This window comes from Ambystoma mexicanum, chromosome 2q (genome assembly GCF_040938575.1).
Source record: "Ambystoma mexicanum isolate Mex_15411 chromosome 2q, UKY_AmexF1_1, whole genome shotgun sequence".
NCBI classification, from domain to species: domain Eukaryota; kingdom Metazoa; phylum Chordata; class Amphibia; order Caudata; family Ambystomatidae; genus Ambystoma; species Ambystoma mexicanum.
The window spans coordinates 1322063403-1322077417 of NC_090924.1; positions in this window are offsets into that span (position 1 = coordinate 1322063403).

Sequence of the window (14015 nt, forward strand, 5' to 3'; positions counted from 1 at the left end):
CCCAAAATATGAGACTCACATCCACCCTTGTCTCTTCTGAGTCTGGTTGTTCTTCAAAAAGATTGTCATTGGTGACGTCAGTCACTCGATACCCTTCATCAATGGCTATAATCGCGCACCATTGTCTGCCTTCATCGTTGTATCCGTCGACCAATGCTACTCTCCCTCGCACTGCTGCAGCATGTATCATTAAGAGAAATACTTGTCTCTCATCTTCATGCATAGGTCTTCTCGGTCTGAATAGAAACTCATCAGGGGTTCTCATATTTCTATCTGTGAGGCCTGGTAATCCTGCTTTAAGCACACGCTTGAATAATGCATTCCTGGAGTGGAGCATACTATGCCCTCCTCCGTGAACAAGATCGTCATGTTAAATTTTGGCGTTAAGTCTCGACCCAAAATGTTTACTGGGGTCTGACGTGAATATAATAAAGGTACATTCATCTCGAACTCTCCTATGGAGACTGGGAGTGCGTCTCTAAAGGGAACTCGACTGTGAGCTCCTGTAAAACTCTGAGTATCTATGGCCTCGCCGGACAAGGAAAACTTGCCTTCTCGGATGCACGAGCGTGTTGCACCCATGTCAATTAAGAAGGAATATTCTTTACCCCCTATGACGACATTCACCCTCGGTTCCCTATTAGGGTCTGGTGTCACTGATAGGATAGAGCACATCAGGGTTCCCAGTGAGCTGTCCTAGTTCATATATAAGTTCGGTCCACTGTACACTTGTGCATTCTCTCCATTCCCTGGGTTGCCTCCCTTTCTGGAGTTTGTGCCCTGAGACATTTGCGGTGGTGCCTGTTGAAATTGACCTTGTGGCAAATTCCCCATATTCGGGGGTTGAACCCCTTGTTGCGCACCTTGCTGCTCTCCTGGTGCTTGCTGCTGCACTGTGTGATTCTGTTCACAGCCCTGTAGTGAGATTGCAGGTGGATTTGCCGTGCCTGCTCCCATTCCTTGTCCATTTTGCCATGCGCCTTGACTTCTGCACGTGCGCGCTAAATGCCCTGTCATTCCACACAGCCAACATACTGGCGGTGGTCAGATTATTTGTCCATTTGACGTATCTGGGCTGCCCGTTTGCATGTTTTGAAAGCCTCCTTGATTGCTTTGGAAATCTCCTTGATTACTCTGCCATCTTCTTCCTCTAAATCCTCTTCCCCTTGGGTACTGTCCTACGTTACCCTGGTTGTTCTGCTGTGGGTTCGGCACCTGTTGTATGTTCTGTTCAGCTGGGTTAGTTAGCATGGTTCCTTCAAGAGCATACTTTGATCATTTCCTTTGCACCAGCTCTGCTTCCTCACCCTTTTGAGTTGCCTCCTTTTTTCGATTCTTTTCTTGCAACAATCTACAGTAATGTGCGATAGTTAACTGTATTTCAGCCCAAGGTTTAGCCTGAAACCCTACCAATTTCTTGAGCTGTTTCTGCACTGGTTCTGGCAACCCTTGGCACAATATGTGGTATAACACCGGTATAGATTTCGTCCAAGATTCATGCGTTTCGAGTACCCACGCGTCTTGGAAATTCTGGATATAAATCAACGGATCTTCTGACTCCTTCATTTTTCGAGTCATTATAGCTCCCATATCGGAAGTGTCTGGGTAAAGCACTCATAGCGCTTTCCATACTGCTGCTCTGCAATTATTAAATGGCGCTCCCTCATGTGCAGTGTTAATTATGGTTACACCAGGGTACCCTGCCCATGTCCACACATTGTCTGCTCTCTCACCAAGTATGGAGATCAGGAGACCTTTAATGTCCCCTATAGCTAATGTGACAACCCCTGTCATTTTTTCTAACTCGTGTATCCACTTCCCAGCTCCCGATGTCAGCATTGGGAGCTTGTTTTTCAGGTTTTCTCGATCCATGTGTGGCCACGGAATATATTGCGGTCTTGCTCCCCCATTTTCTAATAGCGGAAATTGGAATGCACAGCCTTATTTCTCTTCTCCCATAGCTCTCCTGTCTATCGCTGGGGTAACATTCTTGCATCGCCGTCTGCCTGGCAATGTCCTCAACCTGTCTACATAGGCGGGTGCTGACACCCCCCTCTTACCATGGGGTGTTCCTTCATGCTGGTCAGACTGCGCAGCAGACTCTGATGTCCTCGGTGCGGACTCACTAGCGCCTGACCATCATATTTGTATTTGTATTTATTTTATTTATAACGCGCAACTCGCAGGCCTGGAGGCATCAGGGTGCAAATGTATACAAGGTTACAAAAATGCATATATACAGGAATAGAAATGCAAGAATTTACAAAAGGAATAGCATTACATGATATGAACAGGACATTAGGTACAAATAATACAGTGGTACCGGAGCCACTAGGTAATAACCGGGGTCGGCAGGTCAGAGTAAGTAAAACAGAGGCGCTGAAAGTGTAAAAAGAGTCTTCAGCTCTGATTGTGGCAGGGAGGGAGTTCCAGAGCTTGGACGCTAGGACCGGGAAGCTTGAACCCCCTGCTTTTTGCAGTTTAAATCTAGGGATGGCTAGAAAGTGGGACTGGGCAGTTCTTAGTGGACGGGAGGTCGAGTGTCGCGACAGTCGACTGCCGAGGTAGATGGGGGCCTTATTAGCCAGGCATTTGTGCGTGATGGCGAGTGCTTTGAGTGAGAACCTTTGCTTGACAGGTAACCACTTTAACTTTGTTCTAGTTTCTGTGATATGGTGGTTACGAGGGATGTTTAAGGCGGCGCAAATGGCATTGTTTTGGGTAGTTTGGAGTTTATTTAGGTTCTCTTGGCTGGTGCCTAGGTAGAGGGCACTGCAGTAGTCGATTTTAGCCATGATGAGGGTTCTCGCTAGTGTGACACTGTTGGAGGTAGTAAGGAAAGGTCTGCAAGCTGCAATGAGTTTGCATGTGTATGCAGACGCAGATCTGACAGCATTCGTTTGTCGGGTTAATGATAAAGTAGCCTCTAGGTAGAACCCTAATGTTTTAGTGTCTTTTGAGACTCGAATGTTATTGCCGTCTATGGTGAATGACTGATATGCCGGTTCTAGTCTGCTTAGGCGTTGTGCAGTGCCCAAGATCAGAAGCTCTGTTTTGTCGTCGTTTAGGCAAAGCTGGTGTTGGGCCTTCCAAGCTTGGATGACCAGGTAGACATCATTGAGGGCCTTGGTGTCAGCTAGATAATCACCAGTGATGGGAATGAGTACATCAAAGACTGGTTTTGTGAAGATGTTATAGAGTGTAGGTGACACACAAGAACCCTGAGGTATGCCACAGTGAATGCAGCGGCTCATTCGGCTTACACGTCCTGCGAGCACAAGCTGCTCGGTAAGTACTATCCGTGTCCATTTGAATATAGGTTTTCCTCCTAAACATCAGCAATAGGGTTACAAGTCTCTATTTATTTATATTATAGATGTATCTGTGTACAGTAGTAAATTTTCGAGGAACTGGCATGACTCAGGTAGGACATGCTTATTCAGATTTTGCGGATACACATAGTATACATTACACAATTAATTAACTAATTGACACTTCTATTTTGTTTTATTTCATCTACTTATGTAAACGGATGTGGCTCGCTCACGGAATGGTATGTGTTTTTGTATTGATTGCACTAAAATGCATTGGTTTAATGTGTTAAATACGTTGAACATCTACTAGATATGAATGAGATATCAGTCATGTGACATCAATTTTGCCTAATACCGCCCTGATGAAGGGTTTATTCCGAAATGCATTGGCACTAGAGTATTACGGGAAAACTGAGATGCAAACCTAGTGTGCGATTTGTAAAGACAAATTATGTTAACAGACATTCCAGGAATGTGCATTAAACATTTCCTGTAATAAATTATCCTGTTTTGAATTTATCACTGATTTATGGCCAAGACTTTTTATGCAAAATTCACAGCAGATAAAATAGCAGCAACCAAATGGGGCCAACTGCGAAGCGCCTTTCCTAACAAAGTAGAGTTACTTTGTTTTCTGGATATCATATGTTTTTAAGCAGAGGGATCACCCAAGCGTCCTTCAGGTTATCCGGGACAATACCGGTTTTGAAGGACGAGTTAATGAAGGCCGTGATGAATGGGGCCAGCTCATGCGCCGAGTCCTTAATAATAGGGGCTGGGCAAGGATCACCTTGGCAGTTGGAGGGTTTAATTCTGAGAATTATGTTTTCTACCTCAACGACGGTGAGCGGTGAGAATGTAAATGGTGTGGTGTTTGCAGCGTCTGGAGTGGGGGCCTTGGCAGGGGAAAGAGCGCGGTTGTCGCGCTTCAGGCTGTCCTGCTTATCTTTAATTTTCACTTGTAGTGTGGAGATTTTATTTAGTAAGGCTGCTTGGATGTTAGCACACCATTTACTATCTTTCAAGCAAGTGTCAGGGGGGGCGACTGGAGTTTCAAGCTCTTTTAGGATTTTGAAGAGTTCCTTAGTGTTCGAGTCAGCTTGCATAATGCGGTTGTTAAAAGATTCCTTTTTTGCAGTGATGATGGCATCTTTATAAGAGAGTGAGGCAAGAAGGAAACCATCTTTGTGCTCGTCAGAGGGATAGCTTTTCCATCGATTTTCGGCACAACGTTTCGCTTTGCGGAGAGTTCTTTACTGTGGGGTGAACCATGAGTTAAGATGAGCTTGTAATTTGGCCTTCCTAAGTTTGATGGGTGCTATAGAGTCAATAGCCGTTAGCATTGTTTGGTTGTACGTGTCTGCTAAGGACGTAGGGTCAGAACAGGTGTTGGTGGCTGCATTAAGGGTTGGGAGTAACAGTGGGAGGAGTTTCTCCTTAGTTATATCTTTTTTGCTTCTAGTCGAGAGTGCTGGGGCTATTGGCGTCGGGATGCGTGGGGTAGCTTCAATGTTAAAGGTTATGACGTGATGGTCAGACCATAAACAGGGGGTGTTGCTGAGAACCTTAATGTTGCAATTGGAGCCAGCTAACCAATCAAGTGTTCTACCTTTGATATGGGTAGGTTCTTGAATGTACAAGGTGAGGCCAAAATCAGTTAGTATGTTCTCCAAGTCCGTTGCCACAGGATCCTTTAGGTCACCAAGACCTAAGTTCAGGTCGCCTAGGATGATTGTTTGTGATTTATTTTTAGTATTGTCCAGGAGGAGGGTGGAGATTTCACTGGCAAAGGACGGTGCCGGTCTCGGAGGCCTGTAGATAAGGTGCAAGGTGGCCGTTTGATTGGAGGTGAGTGCTAATTTGACTTAAAGCAGCTCAGCTGAAGCAAGTTTGGCATCAGGTATCACTCTTAGGTCAAGCGCATTTTTGTGGATGAAGGCTACACCCCCACCTCTAGAGTGGGCAGTGGGGCGGTCACATCGTGTGATGCCGTAGTCAGGCGGTATAGCCAGTGCTAGTAAGGGGCCTGAAGCAGCATGAAGCCAGGTTTCGGATATAGCTAGGAAGTCAAGGTCAGACGTGGTGATGAGGTCAGCTATGTCTAGTGCATGTGCAGTGGGGGATCTGGTATTAATAAGGGCGCCCTTAAACATGGGCAGTTTAACCTCTGTGGTTGTAGATTTGCGAGTGGTAGTGATTGGCGGTGAACCAAGTGGAGGTAGTAGGGTTTGCTTCGAGGCGTTGTTACAGGAGTGACGTAGGCGGAATCTGGTGCCTAGTCTCTTATCTCTGAGAAGGAAGGGGCAAGGTTGGTTAGGTGTGGGTTTCCTAGCGAAGTGTTCCAGCCATAGTGCAGGGTCATTAAGGTATTGGTTGAACTCTCCTCCAGCAAATACAGCCGGGCTCATTCTGGGAGACACCACAATCGTACCCCTTTGTCCCTTTGGAAGCCGCTTTTCGCGCCGTTTCCCTTTGTTATTTGTCTCGCACTCCATCTCCTCTCCTGAGTCGGACATTGATTGTTCCCAATTCATGCAACTCCTTGCGTCATCATCGTTTTTACTAATTTCTAGTCTGTCAGGTGACATCCTCAGTGTCATACAGCTGAGTGCTTTCCAAGCGCTCATCTTCCCTTTCCCTTTGGGATATTTGTTCTAGCCCCATTTCATCATATATTTTATTGATCGTTACCCTGATGCTTCTGGTGTCGAAAAGTCATCTTCAATATTTGCCCCAGTCGTGCCTGGTACTAAGTCGTACGCAGGAAAGAATTCTTCAATGTCTTCCCATTCTACAACAGGATCAGGTTTTTTAACTTCCCATTCCAGATATTCGAGATCACGCGCCCTCTGTCTACGCTTACGTTCAATATCATCATCAAATTCTTTGCACTTCCTCGCCTCTTCTCTGACCTTATCTTCTTCCCTTCACCTTTCATTTCTATGTTCATCTGCCCTTTGAACTTCCTCATCTTTTCGTCTCCTCATCCTTTTTTCACGTACCCTTTGCTCTTCTTCCAACCTTAGCTGTTTCTGTCTGTATTGGTCATAGGCTGCTTTCTGTTTGCGATCGAACTGCTTTTCTTGCTCCTCGCAATATAGCTGTTCTTGCCTCAGCCTATCTTTCCTTCTTATCCTTTCGTCCCTTAACTCCTTTTCCTTCTCCTTCTTCCTTCTTTGTGCCTCATCTGACTTCTCTTTAGGTCTCACATTATCACTTCCTTTACCATCGAGTTTCAACAATATCTGTCCTCCTATCCATTCGTCTTTTGCGAATGCTATCTCATCAGTTCTGCTTTCACTTCGTTTCCATTTCTTTCCCTCTCTCTCTTTATCGAGAGATGCACTAATCTGTGCCTGATCCTTCCTCTCATCATCACGTCTCTCCTTGTCCCTCAGAACTGAGGAGGTAAGATTCTTATCCTGATCCTTCCCTTTATTTTCATCACTACTGTACGTAGGTGACTCATATGCAGGGTTGCTATACCCTGTGGCTGCCTTAAGCTCTCTTAATGGGTAGATTCCCTCATGCTTACTTCCCTTGGTTTCTGGTTCAGGTGGGGCAGGTGGCGCGGTAGGCGTCTCACCCCCCTCTGTGCATACATTTAATATCCAGTCTGCAGGTGGCTCTTCCTCCTTCAACTGTTCGAACATTTTCCAAAGTTCTAGAACAGCAAGGTGTTCTCTAGTTTCTTGCCTGTAAATATGGCATGCAAGTAAGTCGGCATATGCTGTAAGACGGGTTTAGATAAAGACCCATTTTGTGGCCACGGCATAAACATCTTGTGGGCGGTTCCCTTAACCCACTCAGTGCTGTATTTCTTAAGCTTAGGTGCATGTTTTGGCAGTTGTTTACATAAGTGTGCTAATGGAGTAATGTCTTCCATGCTTAAATCTGTTTCTAACAATATTTTCATGCAACTTCAACACTCCCAACAATATGAGCGAGCACCAAATACTGCAAGCTCCAATTCAATTTTCCGCCGAAAGTTTTATAATAACAATTTACTCAAGAACATCAATTTGTGTGCGATTCCCTCTCAACTATAGAATCGCGTAAAAACCCTTCTTAGTTTCAAACAACAAAGAGACAAAATACCTTACATGTGACATACAACAGAACGCGTACAACAGAAACTTGACAGACTAGACAGACACCAGCTGGACACAAATATCTCTGCCTCTAATTCTCACCCCAACATGGAGTTTAAATAAACTCCATTCACAACGTCTTTAAACGTGGTGGTAGCCTAATCGTCCCCTATTATGTGGGCTCTGAGTTCACGTTTCTTCTGACTGCTATATTAAAGCACAGGAATAAGGCATATCCTCTCTCTTTATCTCAGGGGTCCATCCTGGTTTCCTCTCTCTTCTCAGGTGTCTGCCCTGGTAATCTCTGTTTTCTCGGGTGTCTACCCCGGTAACCTCTGTGTATTCAATTATTCTCGAGTCATTATCCCCATATATATATATATATATATATATATATATATATATATATATATATATATATATATATATATATATACAGTCTTCTCTACTTCTGTTTATTTTGTTTTTTCCACCTCCCTCCGTTACCTTTTTCTCTTACTTGTTCTAATGCCTATGACATTTGCCAAAGCATTCAATTTTTGTTTCACTCACCGCTCGCATTGTTCCTCTCTGGACCCTCGGGATCACCACCTCCGTTACCGCCTCCTTCAGTCTTTCGCCTGATCCGCTGCCCGTAGGAATGGAAGGGTTTATGTTTTTTAAAATGGGTCCCTTCAGACCCACTGCAGTTTTGGATAAATTTAAACTATCATTGTCCACGGGAAGCTTCACAGTCTACTCGGCCAAATGGCAAAGGACTTGTGATATTGCTGAAGACCTAGAGTTAGTTTGTGTCAACGGTCAATAGGTGTCTTATTTTAATCAATAATCAATAATTGATGGTCAAAACCATCCTCTCTGCTACCAAGTGTACAGGAGGGCGGGGCAACCTCTGATGGGCCCATGGGATCAGAGCTCACCCTCGAGTACTTTCAGACGAGATAGCTGCACCTTGAGGTGGATGGGGTGCGGGATTCCCTTACTCCAACACCAATCAATAAGGACAACTCAATGGTTTGGCAAACGGAAGTCCGTTTAATGACAAGTACAAAAAACGGGGAAACAATAGGAAATCAACAGTGATGCGATCACCCGTCTCACTTCAACTCCCAAAATCTTCATTCTAACAGCAATACTTATAGGCAAAATTTGTCATCATTGATGTGTAACACTCAAAAGTTTGTCATGCAATTCTATTGGTTGGAAAAGGTAACTTAAGTATAGGTGCTATATCTGCATATGGTAACAGAGTGTGAGAATTCCATAACTCTTATCGGGTGGCCGTCTACGCCCATCCCTCTACATCACTCGTGCTAGACGTCACTAAAAGTACGACGTTTCATTGGTTCTACTAGCTATAGGACCCTTGATTATTTGGTCCATTGTGATTGGGTCGGTTACACCCCTAGGCATACATCTCAACTTTAATTAGCAGATTGCAGAATGGTCACCCAGATGCAGTATGCCTCAAGATTCACCCTGGCAGAGGATGGCTCAGAAACTGTAGCTTCTTATCAGGAAAAGTTATGGCATCCTCTGGTTTTGGGTGACATCAGACGTTGGTACCTCTCTGCGCCTGGCTGGTCACATGTTAGTACACCATGGAGCTGCTTAATTTTCCTTCTATTTGTGTATTTGATTCTCCCTTCGGCCTTGCTACCTGCCTGGGCCTCTTTATCTCGACCTTCACGGGGCAGGCTGTTATGCTCTTAAGTTTCGATTCTTCAAAGTTGCTGCTCTCTTCCCTTCCTTGGGTTGACCTCGAATTCCCAGGCTTGAGCTGCTTCCTGCTAAGTTTCGATTCTGCTCTTTCATCTGGCTTTGTGCTGGTGTATGAATCCTGGCCTGTTTGACCCCTACCATCCTAGGCTTAGTTCTGCTTTTGTAAAATGGATTCGCACTTGTATAATGTGCTTCTTTGAGGTAGATATATAGTTGGCACTTGCGGCTCTATTCTTCTACTAAGCATAGTAAGCCGCACTGTTTTCTTAGTTTCTTGCATTCCAAGCCTATTTACAGGCGTTAGCTAGTTGCATATTTTCATCCTACTTCATGGTTACGTTTCTTTATATTTCAACATCGTTTCTTCTTCTAAGTCCATTACATCATTATTCCTTACATTTCGTCTTTGCGTGTCATATTTTGATTGTCGTTTTGTTCATCTGCACGACTGTCCGGGCCCTTATGTTGTCACCATTCGCCTTCAATTAAGGCCCTTTGGGTTTTTTCGGGGACAGTTTGTAAGTAGTCTTCATTTCGGGTCAGCTGCTGGTATGGTTGTCTCAGTGGGTACCGTGCTGCCCATGGTTGTCTGGTTATTGGCACTTCAACAGGTATTGCTCTTCTGATGGGCACTGGGCAGAGCCCTAATGCTGCTCTCTGTTGTTTTTTTTACTCCTCATATGTCACATATCTCGGTGTACACGTTCCTGGTGCCTCAAGATGTGTGGCTGGAGTGCAGGCCATGTCTGGGACCTCCTCTACAACTGACTGCTTTCTTTGCCAGAATTTCTAAATATATCATACCAAATGTGCTTATCTCACATTGAAATGCTACCAAAGAATATTCCACACCAGAATGAGTCAGCTCTTCTGACACCTGCTTGCAAGACACCATTTTGTATTTGGCATCCATCTTAGAATCCATCTCAGACTGTCCAGCCTAGATGTTCAGCCTTGCTTACCAAAGAGCAAACCAATTTACTTTTGAGCATAACTCATTTTCTACCCAGTTTCTGGAATATATTTTGACAAAAGCATAATACATGAGTAATACTGGAGACACCCTCCACTTCCTGAGTCATTCTGAACCCAAAAATATATGTTGCCCTATATGCACTCTTTTCCTTCAAAAAGCACTCTAATTTTTACAATACTGGAACCATTGATCAGCCTATCATGTTAACTGTATTCAGTTTGAAGGGGTAGGGATCTAGGACCTCTAATACAAAGGAGTCACTCGTGTCAGACAACTGTGCACAGTTTGTATCGAATGAGATGGTGAGTTTTCACAAAAGAAACATCATACAGCATCTTTGTGCAGCTATTTGCCACCCCAGGGTTAACGACAGGTAGAGAGGGAAAAAAGAATGATGAAAGGAGCAATACAACAAGCAAAAGTGAAAGGCTCAGACTGTTCCAAAGCAGTACAAAAAGCACTCTCAGCACGCAGGGTAACGATTAATTCCATGACAGGGATCAGCCCTTGTCAAATGATGAGAGGGCGAAAGGCATGCACAAAGCTTAATCCTTCATGGATACAATCAAATTCAGAAATGCATGGACCAAATCTATCATCGAGCCATGAGGAGGTCTTGGATGCTCAGAAACGACAAAGACAGTGATTTACGAAACCAATGCTGTGGCTACTAGTAGTGTCGACATCAGAGACATTATAAAAATAAACATGCATCCCAAGAATATAGACACCTCTTTGAAATGTAGAGCTCCCATGAGAGTGATAGGGGCGCAGCATCACTCTATTACAACTGAAGGTGGAAAGAAGTGGAACATGTCTAGGGTGGCATTATATGAAAAGAGTAAAAACACAAATATGGAGCAGAGAGAAAAGACCATGGCCCTCATTGTGTGTTTGCCAGTATCCTGCCTGTAAATCTGGTGGGATACCGGCAAACAGTAATACTGTTACCGGTGCCTGATCTGCCGGCAATGGTATGTTAATCCCCATTGCCTGTAGTCCATAGGACTCCATGGGGTGATTGCCGGTAATACCGGTGCCAGTAACACCAGATGTTTTCCGGTGGGTGCCTGACTTACCTCCAGCTTTTATCTGGAGGTAAATCAAGCCACTCCACCAGCAAACTTGCACTCTGATGGTCCGGAAACGCGTTGTTAAATGGAATTACTGGCTCGTTAATTCCAGACCGGAATACCTATAATGAGGCCCCATGACTTCCATAAAACAGACCAACATCCAGAAAGAAGTCAAGAAATGTACACTCCACAAAATAATAGGAGCAAACATTTTTGCCACGTCATCACATACGCCCCTCCCCATGGCAGCCATGGATCACAGAGCAAGAGGCAACAGGCAGCTTTGTCGCTTCTCCACCGGTTAGAGATTTATCGCCGGGTCTCAGTATAAACTGTTACTTGCTTTTACAATATATGTAAAATAAAAGCACCCATCTTCAATTCTTCCTCACGTCACAACCTTCTTATATCTCTCCTCCCCCGACAAACACATACAATTAAGACTCCAAAATGGATGGCCCCTCACAGAAACATTATGCAAGGCGACAGAAATTCCAAAAGGCTGATCTCTCACAAACTCCAGAAAAATGTGTGATTTTTCGAATAATTGTAACGAGTAGAGCCAGGCAGCCGCGTGCTAGGGGATGTCCTAACATGAGCAAGAACTGCTATGGCATTGTGTACACTGTGCTGGATGTTTCTGGCATGAAAAGCACGAGTGATCTCCTCTACACGTGGGAAGTGTGGCAGATGTCGTGCACCATCAACCCTCCATAAACCACAAGCTCAGGAAATGCATGTCTGCATGGTTAACACCCTAGGTTGTTAAAAAGTAGACTTGCAATGGCTGGTTTGCCACCATTCAGTTAACAAGCACCCCCCTCGTTTCACAGACATGGTTACATTTTTTTTTAAAAGGTTCTGGAATAAATGTTTCGCAGCAGCTAGCAAAGCTCCAGACTTTTTAGCATCTCAGTGGTAGTTGCACTTGCAAAAGACCACGTGAAAGTAACACACAGATATTACAATTCTTCACAAATACAAGCACAGGTGGGATGTTAAAGAGTGGTAGATTCTCTTTGTTACATTAGGTGATGAAACAGGGTAGCATCAGTAAAATTTCACAGTCACACTGGGGAATTTCAAATGGTTGCTTTGCTGAGCTAAATGCTGACAGTTTCAATATGCACTAAATCCATGATACTTCTTGCAAAGGTTTGTATATACATGTTCTGAATTGGAGCTGTTGCCTATGCACTTGGCATCCTAAATAAGATCACAGGAGGACAGAGAGGTGTAAAGGCTCCTCTTTATTTCGCTTGAAGGTTTACATCCAATTTCCGTACCTGGAATTTCCTTTCCTCTCTTCTAAAATGGAAAGGTTTCGGATCCATTGAGGTCGGGATCTTGAGTGCAATGGGCTAAGTGCAACTAGGTTAACATTTAAACAAGCATTGTCCAAGCCAACAGTTTTGGATTTTCTGTAGGCATGGAATAGTCATTTGCCAGGCACTGCCATCACAGTATTACCTGCCCATACAGGGGAAACAGGTGGAAAATGGTGTGATTACCTGGACATATGATAACATTGCCTGGCAAATGCCTATCCTGTACCTTTTCACAAACTAAAACTGTTGGCTATATGGTTGTTTGTTTTTAACAGATCTTCTGTGCAAAGAATAGCTATAAATCAAGTGGCTGAAGGCACACTTTGTCAACCCATTATTATTACACCAGTACACTTACAGCTGCAATTAAGCCATTACCTATAGCAGACTACTTAGCAATAGCTCAGGCAGGGCAACATTTGATGTTACTGCCACATAGAGCTATCTGAAAGAGATCCCAGGATGATGTATTTTGGGTGGTATGGGGCAGGTAGTGGGTTTAAATGGCACTAGGGATTAGCATGGCTATGGGCAGTCAAAGTGTGGGTAATTACTCAAACAATAAAACAACACACACAAGCTTTGTGCCCCTCCTTACATATCGTCTCCTTCATAGCTGTACTCTCATGTATTAGTTTCATCTTAGGGTCTGCACTTAACGCCACCTAATGGCCAAAACTAAAAAGTGGTTTGTGGGTAATCGAAAATCTTCAAGTGAGATCCTTATTTGGCCACAAGTCTCCATGTACATTCTATGCAGAAGGTTACTGTTAGGTAACGGAAACCAATTCACAAATACTTCTCTATTTAAAGGTCTGTACACAACTGAACGTGCCAATTGGGCTTCCACACAACAACAATGGGAGAAACCCACTCAGAGGCCTCTGCAGTTTCAATTACGCCCTCACTCTCTAACCTCTTTATCTCCAGGACAACTTCCTTCCTCATAGAAATTGTCACAGTCCTCACCTTTGCCACTGCTGGCTTGGCACCATCCTTCAATCTGATGCGATGGTGGTGTACCTTCAGGCATCCAGAACATTCTCTGAACACTCCCTTATACACTTCTTCCAGTGTAGCTGTCATTTTTTTGATCACCACTGAAATGTCACCTGGAACGCTGGAGTCCACCACAATTCTCATCTTACTTTGCGCATACCACCCCAGCAAACTTTCCACCGTCTATGAGGCATATCCATGGGGTGCATGCATCACCTCAAACAGTGAGGCTGTTTCATGAACAAATAACACTAGATCTGCAATACTATATTACAGTCACTCTCTAGTGGATGTTTTACAAATGTTCTGTGTTCAGGTCAGATATTCTCAGTACAAAAAACATTGAGCGGATCACGTCACAAAGTCAAAAAGAGTAAAAGATTCAGAAAGGGACAAAAGAAGATGGTGGGAAGTGGGAGCATTAATTCAGAATCCTCACTATGATGGAGTGCATGCAATAGCATAAATGTTTAAAACAGAAGACGATTGAGGAAGAATCGAGAACGATG